At 37.7% G+C, this 18,042-nt stretch overlaps 1 protein-coding gene across 4 annotated transcripts in view; it reads left to right on the top strand.

Annotated features, from left to right (window-relative positions):
- ABL2 (ABL proto-oncogene 2, non-receptor tyrosine kinase) overlaps nucleotides 1-18,042 on the top strand; it is a 107,842-nt gene that overhangs the window by 55,682 nt on the left and 34,118 nt on the right. The window lies entirely within an intron of this gene.

The following is an 18,042-nucleotide window of genomic DNA, read 5'->3' on the forward strand; positions in this document are numbered from 1 at the left end:
TAATGTTGAAAAACTTTGTAAAACACATTAGAACACTAATACAACAGATTGGCTCATTTTATTGCCTTGGATAGTTTTCTAATTTGCAGGTTGTGAAATCAATTTAGTGGGAAACCACCAGCAGTTGAGAGGGTGGAGAGGGAAAGGAAAGAGACCACGAGTGCATCACTTGCAGGAAAAAGTGTTTTAAGAGTTTATTTCACTTGCACATGTTTGTATGTAGTGTCACACTATGACATGTTTTCTTTACTGTGGCTTATGTGTTGGGGGCATATAAGAGGAAGATGTTGTGCTGTAGAAGAGGGAGCCCTGGATTCAAAGTCTGAAAACTTGGGTTTGTATATCACTCAGTTATTACTTTTGTCAGAGCTTTGTATATCATAAGATTATTGTAAAGATAAAATCAGTGGTTTTCAACTTGCCCTCCAAGAGACTTCAGATAACCTTTGGAGACGTTTTTGGTTGTCACAAGTGGTGAGAGGGTGCTACTGATATTTAGTGGGTAGAGGCCAGGGATGCTGCTAAACATTTTACAAAACAAAAAACTATCAGGCCCAAATGTTGGTAGTGTCATGGTTGAGAAACCCTGGATTAAATGGTTACATTAAAAAATTGTAAATTGTCATGTCAGGTACATAATATTTTTTATTAAGCCTACGTTTAAGGGGCACCTGGGTGGCTCAGTCATTTGGGCGTCTGTGTTCAGCTCAGGTCGTGATCCCAGGGCCCTGGGAGAAAGCCCTGTGTCAGGCACCCTGTTCAGTGGGGAGTCTGCTTCTCCATCTACCTCTGTCCCTCCCCCTGGCTCATGCTTTCTCTCCCCGCCTTCTCAAAAAATAAATACAATCTTAAAATATATATATATATGTATGTATATATATATATATGTGTGTCTCTGTGTGTGTGTGTGTGTGTGTGTGTGTGTATATATATATATATATATATATATATATATATATATATATTTGTACTTTGTTTTTTAATTTTTATGTTTTGAGAGCAGGTAGGGAGAGGGAGAGAGAATCCACGCCTGAAACTGGGCGTGGAGCCCCACGAGGCCCTGAGATCATGACCAGAGCTGAAATCAAGCGTCGGACGCTTAACTGACTGAGCCACTGAAGTGCCTTGTATCTAAGTATTTTAAAAAGGCTTGTATCTCAGTATTATCTTTCAAAGATGAATTTTTATCATAAAATAGAGCATATAGGGAAGATGAAGGAAATTGGAGCAAATCTGTATAATCTTGGTTAAGTTCTTTACCTGATAGGATTGTTATGAGAATTTGATGGATATATACCAATTAGATACATACTAATACGATAATTAGATATATACTGATATATTTTTCAAAGCCTCATTTGGTTTAAGTAATGTTTTGATATATAGGAGCAGTGCAGAAGGTAGAATACCTGTATAAGAAATGATTTTGTGTCAATACAAGCAAGTACACAGAAGCCTGCATTTAAGCACATTACATCAGTCCAGATTATTTGAGGGATTAATATAATTCTGTTATTCTATGTTAGCCAAGTATAAAAAAGTGTAGCTACTTAAGGCTTTTAATAAGATTTTCAAGAATGCTGCAAAGTAATGATAATCCCTTACAAAAACTACCAGAAACAGCAAATTTTGAAGGGATAGGCACAGTTCACACTGTATTTTCTAGCTCTTTCTAAATCTCTTAAATTTATCTAAGAGAACTAAATCTCTTAAATTTATGGTCGGAAAATCAAGATATCACCTGAGGCAGAAATTCCATTATAAACATCTGTTACTGATAATTTGTGAAACAACCGTCAGTATATTTGAGCAATGGTCTTTTCTGGGACTACTGACCACTCTTTCACCAGAAGATTTGATAATCTTCATGTACTCCGAGACTGTTTTACCATACATTACCTTGTGAAAAAGGAAGGGGTTAGCATATCCCTCTCTGTGAATTAGAAAATTAATTGATCTTGGACATCAAGTTCTAAGGATTCCAGGTTAGAGACTATCTGTAGAGTGTGCCCCCATCATGGAAGAGGCCTTATTTTACTCACCCATTTCTAGCCGTAGGTTAGAATAGAGGTCAATTTCACTACGTAAGTACAGAAAGCAAAATAATCAGGCAATTATGGAACCTTTAAAACATTCTGGCTTTGGCAGCCTAGGGCAAGTGATCCCTGGCATAGGAGGATATTTAATAAGGCACATATGCTTTTGCAAGACTATTATGATTCCATTGTGCCTTGCTGATAATAGGATGGCTTTATTTTTAGTTATTAATTACCCATAGTTTCAAGGCGCATAAATGCTAGAGGTAGAATTTCAAATCTTACTGCACAATTTCAAATCTTACTACAAAATTGTCTCTCTGTAGGGGCGCTTGGGTGGCTCAGTCAGTTAGGCGTCCGACTTGATTTTAGCTCAGGTCATGATTTTAGGATGGTGAGATTGAGCTCTGCTTGAGATTCTCTCTCTTCCTCCCCCCCCAACTTGTGCGCATATTTTCTAAATCAATCAAATCAATCAATCTTTAAAAGATTTCACAAAATTGTCTCCCTGCATTATATAGCACATGGCTGTTCATCTGAGAAATGGGATAGTATCTTTCTATGGTGTTAAGGTGAGAATTAGTAATAACATAGGTAAATTTCCTGGCTTATATAAGCAAGTACGCTACAACTGTTAGATTTTTATTTTCTATCTCTGTCTTCTATTCTCTACAGATGATATGGTGCTCAAAAGTCCAGACTTTGAGCACCTGGGTAGCTCAGTCGGTTAAACGTCTGACTTAGGCTCAGGTCATGATCCTGGAGTCCTGGGATCAAGCCCACATCAGGCTCCCTGCTCAGTGCGGAGCCTGCTTCTCCCTCTGCCTGCCGCTCCCCCTGCTTGTGCTTGCATGTTCTCTTTCTCTCAGATAAATAAATAAAATTCTTAAAAAAAAAAAAAAAAAGGTCCAAACTTCAAGTTTTGTTCCTGTGGGATTAGTATAACATTAGTTTTCCCCCCTGCCTGTTATTATTTTCTATCCCTTATCCCTTTTCCTCACAATCTTGCTCACCATTTAGGAAAGAATTTTGATGTCTGATTTACATTCTTTCTTGGTCTGTCCTATAGATGTTGTTACTGAGCACAATATTTTGCCCTTCTGTCATTAGTATAGAATCAGTGAAAATCTAGCAAAATTGAAAAGGAAAATTGAAATTAGTCATACCTTTGGGATAGTTTAAATACACAAAGCCTTTCCTTTCTTGACCTGGGCCCAGCTGTTTTGGTGAAGAAACTTCGCTGGCTCCTGCTCTTAAGGATTCTGTATTTTTATCTTTAGATACTTCTATTCATTTTCTTTCTTTTTTAAATCTCTATGGCTCTCACCTGATATTTGGACTAATGGTCTGGGAAGACATTATTGGTAGTTGTAGGAGTGTTACAGACTTTTCTGCTGTCCTGGAGCTTTTACCTTGCATCATAAATTAAGCCAGTGATAAAAGTCAACTTTACTGTGAGTCATAGTATACCGGCATGTGAATACATAGTAGTCACATAGTACTTAGCATACTAGGGACTCACAGTTTGATGCTGACAGATGTCCAAATAAAAATAACTTTAATAGCTTTATTAACAAAGTTATATCATTAAAATTTTTCAATAATTTTGTAATATCCATGATAGTCTTGTTTTAAGCTGGAGATAAATACAGAGTTTTGCAATGAAATCATAGGGATTGAATCCTGAGCATGTTTTTTATAGATGATTTGAACAAAAAGTATATATTAATATGAGCACTAAACCAAACGAATTTTGTAATTTGAACTATGGTTTTTTTCTTCTTACCTCTAACACTCATGCTGTAGGGAGGATTCTGTTGCTTTGGACAGCTAGTAGCTGGTGAAATAAGGGTCAGGAAGAAGGTCTTTGTTTCTCTTAGTTAAGGCAATGGGAAATATCTGAGTTCAGCAGGAAATAGCTTGCATCCAGGATCCAAGTATAGGGAGTGTAGTAGATGCACATAGACATCCTCTTCAGAGAGATTAGAAAACTAATCTCTGAAACAGGAATAACCAGCTTCTTGGATTTTTTTTTTTTTAAAGATTTTATTTATTTGACAGAGAGAGACAGCCAGCGAGAGAGGGAACACAAGCACGGGGAGTGGGAGAGGAAGAAGCAGGCTCCCAGCGGAGGAGCCTGATGTGGGGCTCGATCCCAGAACGCCGGGATCATGCCCTGAGCTGAAGGCAGATGCTTAACGACTGCGCCACCCAGGCGCCCCTGATTTTTTTTTTTTTTGAGCATTATGTAAAAGGATTGTTATGTTACTAAGTTATCTGAGGGCAGTGACAAGTGTCCTAAAAGATAAGGCTAGAGAACCTTAAGAACAATAAGAATTATTTCCTTTTTTTTTTTTTAAAGATTTTATTTATTTATTTGACAGAGAGCGAGATAGCCAGCGAGAGAGGGAACACAGGGGGAGTGGGAGAGGAAGAAGCAGGCTCTCAGCAAAGGAGCCTGATTCGGGGCTCGGTCCCAGAACACCGGGATCACTCCCTGAGCCGAAGGCAGACGCTTAACGACTGAGCCACCCAGGCGCCCCTTCAAGAATTATTTCCTAATGAATACCCACATATACATTACTTTTTGTGTCTGATGTTTGTGAGATGAGCCATACATTAAGGGAAGGCTTTTGTTCAACTCTTCCTTTCTTCGAGGACAAATCAAAAGAAAAGACACCATTTATTCCATTTTGGTCTTAATAAGATTGTTCAAAGAAGAGATGAAAGTTGTCCAGTTAATTAAAGTAGAGGTTATATTTTTGCATGCATTCTGGATTCTGGCGTGACCTATACAAATATTTAGAACTCTTCCCTGAGTCATCATGCATCATGCTGGAAAAAATTGTGATTATTCTGGTGGGAATAAATGGCAGAGATTTTCAGTTCTGTGATGGAATGGGCTAGTTGGTAAGCACGTGTTTATCATTCTAATTAGTCTCTCAGGTTTGATTCGTAAATGTCATTCTTACATATGGACAGAGGAATCTGTCATTTCACTTGGGGAGTCTGGCTGTTCTGAAAATCTTCTCCAGGAGGTAAAAGAACTTTTTCTGGTTTTGGTATCACTCTGTTGAATGAGAGAGGCATCTTGAAATTGTGAAAGGAACATGGGCTTTGGAGTTAGACAAGAACAAGGGTTTTGTATACTGGTTTCACCAACTCTTGGAATTTGAATAAGTTACCTAACATATCTGAGCATTTGTGTGTTGGTGATAGAGCTGTAGGTAATGAGATTATAAATTATAATACATCAAATAAAGTGTCTAAAGTGCCTTCTACGTATGTGGTCCATAAATGGTAGCTGTCATTAACAGTCCTACTGTAGAGGACTAGAATTGCTTTGAGTCATTTTTAGTTTGCATGAAAACTTCATGCTAGTAGAGATTTGTGAACAATTTAAAAATACTTGAGGGCCTACTATGTGCAAGATACAGTGATCAATACAGAGGAAAATTAGTGATCATATTGTTAAATGCAAACAGCTGTTTGTTTAAAGAGTCTGATCTGACTGTGGCTAGGTGACTCTTCCCCAAATGCATATATCCTAATATTATCTCAAGACAACTGTACCTTCAAAAAGAGGGCAAATGATAATGTAAGAAATAGTGAGAAGTGGGTGCTGTTAGGGAGATGTTCTAAGAGGTGCTCTTAGAACACAAGAATTCCTACGTCCCACATTGTATCACTCTCTTCGTACAAGATCCTCTTTCAAGAATGACGTCTGCACGTGGAACTAAGCAAGGCAGGGTAACACTTTCTGTTAGCAAGAGATTTGGCTTTGGACCCCATTGAAGAAATACAATTAGGTAGGATCAAGTTGTAGATCTTACCTCTAGCTGCGTGAAAAGACTATACCTTCTAATGAGAAGAAGGAGGAAAACATGAGAGATGAGGAAACTGTGGCTTACTCAGTGTCTTGAATATAATAAATTACAAGTCCTCTGTCTCTTTGAGGTTTGAGTTGAAAGCCAGGCTTTTGATTCAACTTTGTGAGGAAATGAAGATCTGGGAAGGGAGAGGGGAGACTTCAACTTCTTTTTCATTAAGACCAGTACATAATTAAGCATGCCATTTAAAAATAAAGTTATAAGCTCATTAGAATAAATCTCTGAAACACTTTGAAAACTTTGCAGTTTGATTTTGACAACATGTAAGGACTGTTTATACTTTTGGGCCGTTGGTATTTTGGCCACAAAATGAGTAAACTACTTCAGGAATGGATCACATGTTGTGTGTTAAATTTTGTTCATACTTGAAAATTAAAATTGTTTATTTTATAAATTATAAAAACTAATTACCTAGTGATGAAGTTTGCTTTGAAATACCTTAAAACCATATCACTTCTACAGAGCTTGGATCTTAGGGATCTGAATATTTAGAACAGAAATCTAAATGAAATAAATCAAATTTGCACATTTCCCAAACAAATCTATGGACTAAATTCCTTCTGTTGCTCAGTTCCAAATCTTAAATTACAGGAATTGGTAGGTTATGTTTTAATTTTAGCCTTAAGGAACATCTTCAGCAACAAGATAAGGAAAAGACTGGATTAAAATGTATGAACATTGTTATCAGTAATTATTCCTGGGTGATGGGATCATGGCTGCTTTTAATTGTCTTCATTACTGTGTCTTTTAGTTTCTAAAACAAAAAAAACCGGGCAAGTATTGTTTCTATAATTAAGAAAAAATGATATGTCAACAAATATTCATTGAGTACATGTTCTAGGAAAATAGATATGGATAAGACATAATCCCTGCCCTTACACGGGGTGAGGCTGGAGTCATACATTGTAAATAATAGTACTTTGTATTTTTCTGTATTGTGCAATATTTCCTCCCCACAAATAATTACTAATAACAAAAATCTGTGTGATTGTGATGCAGTGTAGATTTAAAAACTTTAGGGGAGAGGGAAAACACTTTTGAGAACATTGAACAGAAGAAATGTGAATTGTGTTAAATGAGTTTACTAGGTAACTGGAAAGGAAGATTGTAGGCAGAGAGAATTAGCAATGACAGATTGAACAAATTGACATGTTCCGAGAACTGTCGGTAGAGTTGTACATGGATGAACATAAGACATAAGAAAGACTGGTAAGGAGAGATTGGAGAGGCTAAGTGCCAGATCATGGCGGATCTTTCTCATACCATGCTGAGAAATTTGGAATTTAACTCTGTGCAGTAGAGAGCCCAAACCCTTAGGGTGTTACTGGAGAGAGAGTGCACCTGCACAAGCCCGGGTGAAGAGGGGCAGAGGGAGAGTGAGAATCCTGAGCAGACTCTGCCGTGGAGCCTGACATGGGGCTTGATCCTAGAACTCTGAGATCACCCCCTGAGCTGAAACCAAGGGTCAGACGCTCAACTGACTGGCCCCCCCCCAAAAGCCCCCCAAACCCTTAAGGTTTTAAGTAGGAACATAACTGTAGGTGGTCTTGCCCTTTCAAAACACCAGTTTAGAGACAATGTGGATATTAGATTGGAGCAGAGTGAAGCTGAGGTCAGGAAGATCAGGTGGACGAATGTTGTAGCAGCTCCGGCAAGGAAATAAAGAAGGCATAAATGAGGACAGTGGTAAGGGGGTAGAGTACACAGATTTGAGAGAGATTTAGGAGCTGGAATCTGTAGGATAATAGTGTTAGAAGGTATTAGGAAGAAAGAGGGTTCTAGAATGGTTTCTGGATTCTATACCTGGGTGAATGGGTATGCCATTAACAACAACAAGAACACACATGCATACACACATGCTAAGCTGAAAAAGAAATGAAAGCAGAAGTAGGAACAAAATGGGTTTAAGATATCTTTTAGGATATCTAAGTGTACTTACCCATAGACTATAGGAGTCAACTGGCCAGGAGAGTGATTTGGGGTTGGTGGGATTTGGGAGCTCTGGTAGGCTGCAAAGTGCCCCCTCAAAAGATACCCATGCCCTAATCCCTGGAACCTGTAACATGGCAAAAAAAAAAAAAAAAAAAAAAAAAAGTGGGGAGGGGAGATGTCCTTATAGAAGGAGAGATTATCTTGCATTATCCAAGTGAGACCTAAATGCAATCGGTATCCCTATAAAAGGGAGACAGGGAGACTTCACATAGCAGAGGAGAAGATGATAGGAAGCTGGAGCAGAGAGATCTGAAGATGCTGATCTTGAAGATTCGAGTGATGTGGCCACAAACCAAGGGATGCTAGTAGCAACTGGAAACTAGAAGAGGCAAGCAATGGATTCTCCCTTAGAGCTTCTAAAGGGGGCCGAGGCCTTGTCAATGCCATTTTGTCCCAGTGATACTGGTTTCTGACTTCTGGCCTTCAGAATTATGAGAGAATGCATTTCTGTTTTAAGTCAAATAATTTGTGGCAATTTGTTGGTAGCAACTGCAGGAAACTAATATAGGAGCTAATAGACTAGAGTTTATGATTAATAGTAATGGGTATGAATGATTTCACACAGGGAGGATGCATGGAAGAAGGAAAGAGAAATGAGGATAGAAGTTTGTTATCTGGTACCATCCAGAAATAAATGATTTTCGATTAAAGAGTATTTTGGCAACTGAATACAAAACCTTGTGATTATTGCCACTTTTTTAGTTGAAAAAAAAAATGTCTTGATGTAATATTGCTTTCCTTTGCCTTTTGTATAAAATGTTGAACCATGTTGACAACTCCTAAAGTAATGTCCTTAGTGGATAGACCTCATTTATAGTATAGTCTTATAACTCTGGCTTTGAAATCTGGATGTTACTTTATATTCATTTTGCTCCAAACCGCAGATAGATTTATTAGTTTCCTTTCCTATCTCCTCTGTTACTAGATAATTATCAACTCCCTTCAAAAGATTTCTTGAATCTGTCATTGTCTATTCCATGAACAGGCCCTTATTATCCCTGCTTAGTTTTCTGCAGCAAACTTTTAATTAGTCTCTGTAAATACTGGGGGTCCATCAGGAGCATTATAGACCAGTCTTATTTCTTTATTTTATTTTATTTTATTTTATTTTATTTTATTTTATTTTATTTTATTTTATTAAGTTTTTTATTTATTTGAGAGAGAGAGAGAGACAGCCAGTGAGAGAGGGAACACAAGCAGGGGGAGTGGGAGAGGAAGAAGCAGGCTCCCAGCAGAGGAGCCTGATGTGGGGCTCGATCCCATAACGCTGGGATCATGCCCTGAGCCAAAGGCAGACACTCAATGACTGAGCCACCCATGGGCCCCATTATTTCTTTATTTTTTTAAAAAAAGATTTATTTATTTATGAGAGAGAGAGAGCATGCGTGTGCAGGGAGGGGCAGAGGGAGAGAATCTTCAAGTAGACTCCACACTGAGCGTGGAGCCTGACACCAGGTTCAATTCCATGAGATCATGGCCTGAGCTGAAACCAAGAGTTGGACACTTTTGGCACCCCAGTGCCAAAATTGGCACCCCAATTTTTCCTCCCCCCCCCTAAAGTAGGCTCCATGCCCAGAATGGAGTCCAATGCAGGGCTTGAACTCAGGACCCTGAGATCAAGAACCAGAACCTTAACTGACTGAACCACCCAGGTGTCCTAGAGTAGTCTTCTTTAAATAACAGCATTAGCGTGTTACTACTTCTCACAAATCTACAGTGATTACCTATTATATCCCAATATAGTCTGAATTCTTTTGTCTGGATGTCAAGGTTGTCTGTCATTTGGCCCACAAATATCTCACATTACTTGACTAAGACACATATACATTTCCAGGCTTTTCTTCTGTTTTCATCAGGCCAAGTTTCTCATGCAGCAAAATCACTGAGCTGGATTAAGGAATGGGCCAGCTGGGCTCCTCTCCAGAGTGTGGATTTCTAAAGGTTCACTGGAAGTGTAACAGCGAGAAGAAATTGTTTTCTAAAATCCTCTCATAAAGAGTATTATCTGTGGTGTTGGGGGATATTTTCATAAGCTGTTTGGGCTAGAGCCTGGGACCAAAGGGCATGGGAAAGTGCCTGCTGAGGTGGGTAATTCTGGTTAGCCGCAGGGTCTTTTGCTGAGTCAGGACTCTTGAGTTTAGGACCAGAGGTGAATTATTCAGGACCACTTCTTTGTTTCTGTTTTCCCTTCTCCCTTAGCACAAACTTAAGGCTTCTTGCTGAGTAAATGTTGAACACGTATTTAAGGAGTGTTGTTTTGAAGATGTATTAATTATTAGCCTACCCAGATTCCCACATGTCTTGATCTGGTCTTGTAAAACTTAAAATAACTCAATGCTTTTTCTTCTCTGCCTTTGTTTATAGTGTGTGTGTTTATATGTTTATGTTCTTACCCCCTGCTTAGGAAAATGTGTTCTTCCTTTCTCTGTAACAGAAAACTCTGAGTCCAAAGTATGTTGACATCTTTGATTTTGTAATTAGAGAAAGCTCCTACTCTAACAGGAACAAATGAGTCCTGTTTGGACCTTCAAGTGTTTGGAGGATTTGGTTAAGTATAGAGTATGCATTCTCAACAGGGGTGATATAACTTAGGTATTTACAGTGGTTGGTGACCCTCCAAAACCCAGTGCTACCCTACAAAATCTTACCCTTTTAGTTTTTACTTTCTCTTGTTAGGAAGAAATTGAATTAAGTTAAATTATTTAGTTAATTTAAGTTAAATGTAATTTTAGTCCTTAGAGTAGTAGTAATGAAAAAAAAAAGTTTGAGAAATGCTAGTGTAGAGAAAGAGAAAAGATGCTATTAATAAGTTTTGTTTTTGTAACAAGAAGTCTCACACTGAATTTTTTTTAAGTGAGTTAATCTTTTTTACCAATCATTATTTATTAATGAAGCACTTTGCTGGGTTTCATTGGATAGAGAAACATAATGGTTCTATACCTGTAGAAACTTAAAGTTATTGGAGGAAAAAAGACATGCAAAAAAGGAAGTAATAAATTATAGTAAATACACTATAGAAGATGTCCCAGCATAGTATGACAGTTGCTGTTCTAGGCAAAGGCAGAGATTACTTAATCAGAGATGGTCCGAGAGGACGGTTTCAGGGAGAATCTAGGACCCTGAGCTACACTTTGAAAGATAATACAAAATTTGAATAGACAAAGGAGGAGTGTGAGCATGGTCCTGATTAAAATAGTGTTTTGATTTTTGTGACTTTTTGTGATATACTCAAATTGAGAGTATATGAGAGCTAGGGAGATCAGCTATAACTACTATTACGAACTGACCTTAAGAGGGTTACTTTTGCAAAAGTTTAGAATTGCTTACTTTTATTTCTGTATCTTTGACTTCTTGTTAGCTATACAGATCGTCCAACTGGAGCCCAGCAAATTTATTCTTATCTTTTTTTTTTTTTAAAGATTTTATTTATTCAGTTGAGAGAGAGAGAGAGACAGCCAGTGAGAGAGGGAACACAAGCAGGGGGAGTGGGAGAGGAAGAAGCAGGCTCCCAGTGGAGAAGCCTGATGTGGGGCTCGATCCCATAACGCTGGGATCACGCCCTGAGCCGAAGGCAGACGCTCAACCGCTGTGCCACCCAGGCGCCCCTATTCTTATCTTTTAATACATGTATTTTCCAGGTAGGAAGGCACCCCTTTTAGACTATGGAAAGAACTAAAGTTTTAAGTTATGGTGTCAGGTTTTCCCCTAAGCACGTTACATGTGTTTAATCTCATTTAAGGACTCCATAAAAGTACTTACCATTTTCTTCCTGTTTTAGGAATGAAAGTTGTATGCTCACATATTGTAAATAACTTGACCAAGTTGACACCTCACCTTTTGAATGGCAGAGCCCAGGGCTACTTAATACACGGCCTGAGCTCTTGGATTGGATTGGCTTTTGTAATGAGAGGCCAGTTTTTGTTCTTAAAGCCTTGAGTTCGCAAAAGGAAAGGAGGTGAAAACTAAGAGTGAAGTAGCATGACATGGAATTGGTGCTCTGCTTTCTTAGAATTCTAGTCAGCTGCTTTGTTGGGAGGCTGAGGGGCGAGGGTTAATAGCAGGCAAGACTGTGGCAGCTGCCACCCTAGAGATCATCTGGTTCTGAAACTAGCTTTGTTTCTTCATCTCAATAATAATGGAATTGAACATGTTTTAACATCTGCATTCCATCCCAAAATATTAATTGTAAGACCGTGTCTTAGAAGTACCTTTCTGTGCATTGGAGTCTGTAATGCTGTCTATTAGATGCTGATAGGAAAAAGAGATAGGCGGTCCGTTGGCGGACAGTTCATCTGGTGTGGCTCTCCACTCTAAGAATACATGCTGTTATAAAAATGACGGCTCCAGTTGTGAGGTGTTTGAAATTGAGGGCCTACATAGGGAAGAATCAGATTTTTTTCTTTGTCATCTCTAGAGGTAAGAGTGCCACTAGAAGATATATTTTGTATATTTCCCGTTTGTTAATTTTGATTTACTGCCTGTGTCTCTGACAGCTTGCAAAATAGGAAACATAAACAGCAAAAGAAACGAGAAAATGTTTTATGTCATGAGGAATAAATTGCTATGTAGTTAGCAAAAGAAATGGGAAGTGAATTGTGAATTTAAACAAGTTACTGTTGTTTGCCTTTAAAATGAAAAAAAAGAGTATATAAATACCTTGGTGAAATGAACATTTATACCTCATTGTGAGTATAAAGTGGTAAAACTTTTTGGAAAGTGGTTTGGAAATATGTATCATAAGTGTTGAAAATGTCCTTTGACTTGAAAATTTGTTCTAATAAGGTCATGTTAATCAGAGAAAAATTGGGGACGAAGTGCATATAGGTATTATTAGGTGACTTGTAACTTGGTACGTGTAAGTGTTACTGGAAATGGTGGTACCTCTGCACAATGAAATCTATATAACCATTAAAAGGAGGACTTTTGAAGATGTATAAGAATATGGGGAAATTGGGGTGCCTGGGTGTCTCAGTCGGTTAAGTGTCTGCCTTTGGCTTAGGTCATAATCTCAGGGTCCTGGGATCGAGCCCTGCATCGGGCTCTCTGCTCAGCGTGCAGTTGTCTTCTCTGTCTCCCTCTGCCTGGTGCTCTGCCTACTTGTGCTCTTTCTCTCTCTGTCAAATAAATAAATAATATCTTTAAAAAAAAAGAATTTGGGGAAATTTTTTATGTATAGCTTATAAAAGCAATGACTGCTCTTATGTACTCGTTTATTGACATGTCATCAATAGTTAACACTGTCGATCCCTCCCTCCTTCTGCATACAGTCCCCCTTCTCAGCCTTTGGTGTTTTCTCTTCCTTGCTGACTGTTCTTAGTCATCTTTGCTGACTTTCCTCTTTCGGTTTGCTCTCTAAATGTGGGTGTTCTTTAGGGCTTAGTACTGGATCCTGAACTTCAATTAAAAAAAAAAAATTTTTTTAAACTAGCATGTGGTAAAATCAGCTCTTTGGGGGCATGTAAAGTTCTGTGAATTTTAGCCCATGCATAGATAGCGTAACCACCACCACTCTCAGGATACAGAATAGTCATATCATTTTCCCCAGATGTCCATTGTGCTCACTTTGTAGTTACAATTTCCCTGCTCCTGACCCCTGGCAGCCACAGTGGTTTTGTCTTTTGGAGAATGTATGCTTTTGGTATCATCTGCTTTGGGAAGCTTGGCATAATGCCTTTGAGATCATTCAGGGTGTTGTGTGTATCAGTAGTTCATTCCTTTTTTACTGCTGAGTGCTATTCCATTGTATAGACGTACTACAGTTTGTTCATCCATCCATTAAAGGACATTTAGATTATTTCCAGTTTGGGGTGGTTTGGAATAGAGCTGCCATAAGCGTTTGCATACAGGTTTTTGTTTGAATGCAAGTTTTCTTTTCTCCAGGACAGATACTTAGGAGTTGTATTGCTGCATCATATAAGTGATGTGTTACAAGAAATGGCCAGATTGCTTTCTAGAGTGGCTGGCTGTACCATTTGGCATTCCACCCAGCAATTTACAAGAGTTCCAATTGGCTTGCATCTGTAGTTACCACTTGGTGGTGTTCTTAGTATTTTCAAGTTAGTCACTCTAATACATGTGTAGTGGTATCTCGTTGTGGTTTTAATTTGCATTTCTCTGATGGTTGCTGATGTTGAGCATCTTGTCATTCCTGTATTTGTTGGAGAGAATTTTTATCCATTTTTTGAGTGGTTTGTTTTCATACTGTTGAGTTTGCGAGTTCTTGATATATTCTGGATATATATCCTTTGTCAGATACATAACTTGCAGGTATTTTCTCCTGTCTGTGGCTTATCATTTGATTCTCTTAATATCTTTCAGAGAACAAAAGTCTGATTTTGCTTTTTGTTTTTTACCTTTTGTGCTTTAAGAAAAAATAGCTTTATGGAGCTATGATTTTTATTTCATAAAACTTAAGTTTTAAAAGATATATAATTCAGCGATTTTTAAAAATGTACATGGTTGTGTAACCCTCACCACAATCCAGTTTTAGAGCATTTCCATCACCCAACAGGTTCCTTGTACCATTTTATAGCCAGTTGGCATTCCTACCCCAGTCCCAGGTAACCACTAATTTGCTTTCTGTCTCTATATACATGCTCTTTTGGGTATTTCATATGAATGGAATCATGAAATATGTAGATTTTAAGTCTGGCCTTTTTCACATAGCATAATGTTTTTAATGCTTTATGGAAATATAAATCCACATATAAAATTCACCCATTTAAAGTGTATGATTCAGTGGTTTGAGTATATTCAAAGTTCTTCAACCATCAGTACAATCTACTCTTAAAATATTTTCATCACCCCAAAAAGAAACCCCATAGCTGTTAGCAGTCATTCCATGTTCCTCCCCACATCCTGAGCCAAGGCTACCACTAATCTACTTTCTGTCTCTATGGATTTACCAGTTCTAGACCTTTCATCTAAATGGAATCACACCAACGTGTGTTCATTTTGACTGGCTTCTTTCACTTGGCATGTTTTCAAGGTTCATCTGTGTTATAGCATGTATTAGTACTTCCTTTTTATTGCTGAGCCATTTTGTTTATCCATTCATTAATGGATGGGACATTTCAGTTATTTCCACTTTTGGCTATTATTAATAATTCTGTGAAGGTTCATATACAGGTTTTTCTGTGGACATATGTTTTCATCCTTTTATTTTTAACCTACTTCTATGGTCATATTTGAAGTGAGTTTCTTTTAGATAGCCTGTGGTTGGATCATACATATCTATATGACAAACTAGCTTATAATTATATGTAGAACATTTTCATTTAATGTTAATCATTGATATGTTTGGATTTAGGTCTACCATTTTATTTTTTTCTGTTATTTCTTCTCTTTCTCCTTTCCTGCTTTCTTTTGGATTATTAAACATGTCTTTTTATTATTCCATATTCACTTATCTGTTATTTCTGGCTGTATCTCTGTATAGGTTTTCCTGTGGTTGCTGTAGGGATTTCAATATACATATTGAACTTTTCACACTACTTAGATTCAGAATTTTGCCACCTCAAGTGAAATATGGGAACCTTGCCATCATACAGAATTTTCTTTTCCCTATATTATATAGTTGTCATATATTATATCTACATGCATTGAAAAGTCCCTACAGATGGCATTACACTGTATGCTTCCAACCATCACATATTAAGAACTCAGTAGTCTATTCTGTTTACCATATTATTTCTCTTTTATTCCATTTATTATGTTCCAAAATTTCCTACTGGTATAATTTCCATTATGTCTGAATTGAATTCTTTTAGAGCAGGTCTACTGGCAACAAGTTCTTCCCTTAACTGAGGATGTTTTTATTTCATCTTCATTTCTGAAGGATATTTTCTGTGGACATAGAATTTTGGGTTGACAGTTTTTTCTCTAAGCACTTAATGTTTTTTCACTTCTTTCTAGCCTCCATGGTTTCAGATGAGAAATCTGCAGAATCCAGTCATTATTCCCCGATAAGCATGATCCTGCACTTTCATCTAATTCTTGTCTAAGTGATTTCATCCAGATTCATATTTTTAGATACTCTCTATACGCTCATGTCTGCAGCCCAGGATCTTCTCTGAGCTACAGATTTATATATCAAGGTGTTTAATTATCTCCTTCAGATTTACTTGTCTACAGTGGAACTTTTGATTTATATTGCTGTTGCTTTTGAGTGAATTACATGGCCGTCTGCCCATTTACTCAAGCCTGCAACTTGGCAGCCATTCTTTATTTTTACCCTGTCTCTTCTTATTTTATATCCAAGTAATCTGCAAGCCCTGTCAGTTCCATCTGTGAACCAGATTTTTAAGTTCTTCTACTTTTGTCTTCATGACACCATTCTTTTCCAAGCCAACCTGAGCTCGTTCCTGAAGTGCTGCATATTTACCTGTTTCTAATTTTGTTTCTTATCTAATCCATTTTTTTTTTCAGTAGCCAGAGTGGTCTTTTACAAAATGGGAGTTGGAACATACGACTTTCCTCCTTGAAACTGTTCATGGGTTTCCATTGTACTTGGAAAAGAATCCTAAATCTTTATGGGCTTGGTCTGGCGGTCCGGATGGTCTCTCTTACTAACTTCTTTTCATGCTCCTCTTCTGACTTTCTAAATTACAGCCACACTTTTCATTTCCTCTGCATAGCAAGTAAGTTCTTTCCTGCTTTCAGGTTTTTGCACTTGCTACGTTATCCCTGCTTAGATTCCTCTTTTGCTTTTGGTATTTGCTTAAGTGTTCCCCCGCTCCTTTCCTCCCCTTTTCCTCCCCCTTCCTCCCCCTCTCTTCCCCCATTCCCCTCCTCCTCCTTCTTCATATTTTATTATTTGAGAGAGAGAATGAACAGGGGAGGGGCAAGGGAAGAGGAGCAGAGGGAGAGGGAGAAGCAGACTCCCTCTGAGGAGCCTGACATGGGGCTCGATCCCAGGACCCTGGGATCCTGACCTGAGCCAAAGGCAGACTCAGCCACCCAGCCCCTCACCTTCTTTAAAGTAGTGAAATTCCTCCCCTTCCCAACCTGTTATCCTAATCTCTTATGGACTTTATTTCTCGCCAAGCACCTGATATTTCTTGCCTAGTGAAGTGCCTTGCACACAGTAGCCACTCAAGAAATATTGGCTGAATGAATGAAACATTATGCAGATAAAAAGGGCCAAATGCAAAGGTAACAATGTTATTTTAATAATATAACAAATGGGGCTGTAGAAGTGGGTGATGTGCTGTTGTCTTTTTACTTATATTTAGTTCCATATTTTTTATAATGAGCATGTATCGCTTTTATAAACTGAAAACAGAATTTTAAAAATAAGAACATGTCTTTCTAGTAGTTTTATTGAGTTTAATCTTAGGTTTCATATATTATTTTTTGGTGGATTAGTTTTGCATGCATTCTTTTTCATTTTATTCTTTAAAATGTTTAAAAGCTATTAGATGGTTTAGATAGTTAAAAGCAGCATAGAATCACAAAAGTATTTTCTTTATATTATACTTTTGTAGTGTCTTAATTTTTCTTGTTTTCTGAGTTGTAACTTAATTATTGGTAATTTGAAGAGCACATTTACTGACTAAATAGTAAATTATATGATATGGAATATAGGTATGTACAGAATATGAATTATGGAGCTCCTTTCTGTTATATTTTAAAGATTGTCTAGGGAAAGAGAAATTCAGCCTGGTGTTTGAAACACTGAGTTGTTAATTGAGGTAACCATTAGTCATTTAACTCTTGTTTTTCCCATGATGTTAACAATACTGGCTTTATAAAAGGTTAATTTCATTGAAAGTATAAGCTTTGTTTTTTTAAGCTATTAATAATTACCTACATCAGAGACATTCTTTCTCTAAGGTTACATTATAATTTTGTTTCAACTTTAGGGAAGGCTGTTTCAGTCCTGGTATATTATAATTTTTATCCTGTTTCCTTTATCGACCTGAAACCTGGCACAGTGGCTAGTACATAGTAGGTGCTTATTAAATATTGATCAATGAGTGTTCTTAACTGTACAGTTAGAAACATTTTTTTTTAAAGATTTTATTTATTTATTTGAGAGAGAGTAACCAGAAGCAGGGACAAGAGGTGGAGGGAGAAGCAGAAGCAGACTCCCCACTGAGCAGGGAGCCTGATGTGGGATTCAG

Source organism: Ursus americanus, chromosome 2, assembly GCF_024610735.1.
Source record: "Ursus americanus isolate L20-20 chromosome 2, mUrsAme1.1.p, whole genome shotgun sequence".
Classification (NCBI taxonomy): Eukaryota; Metazoa; Chordata; class Mammalia; order Carnivora; family Ursidae; genus Ursus; species Ursus americanus.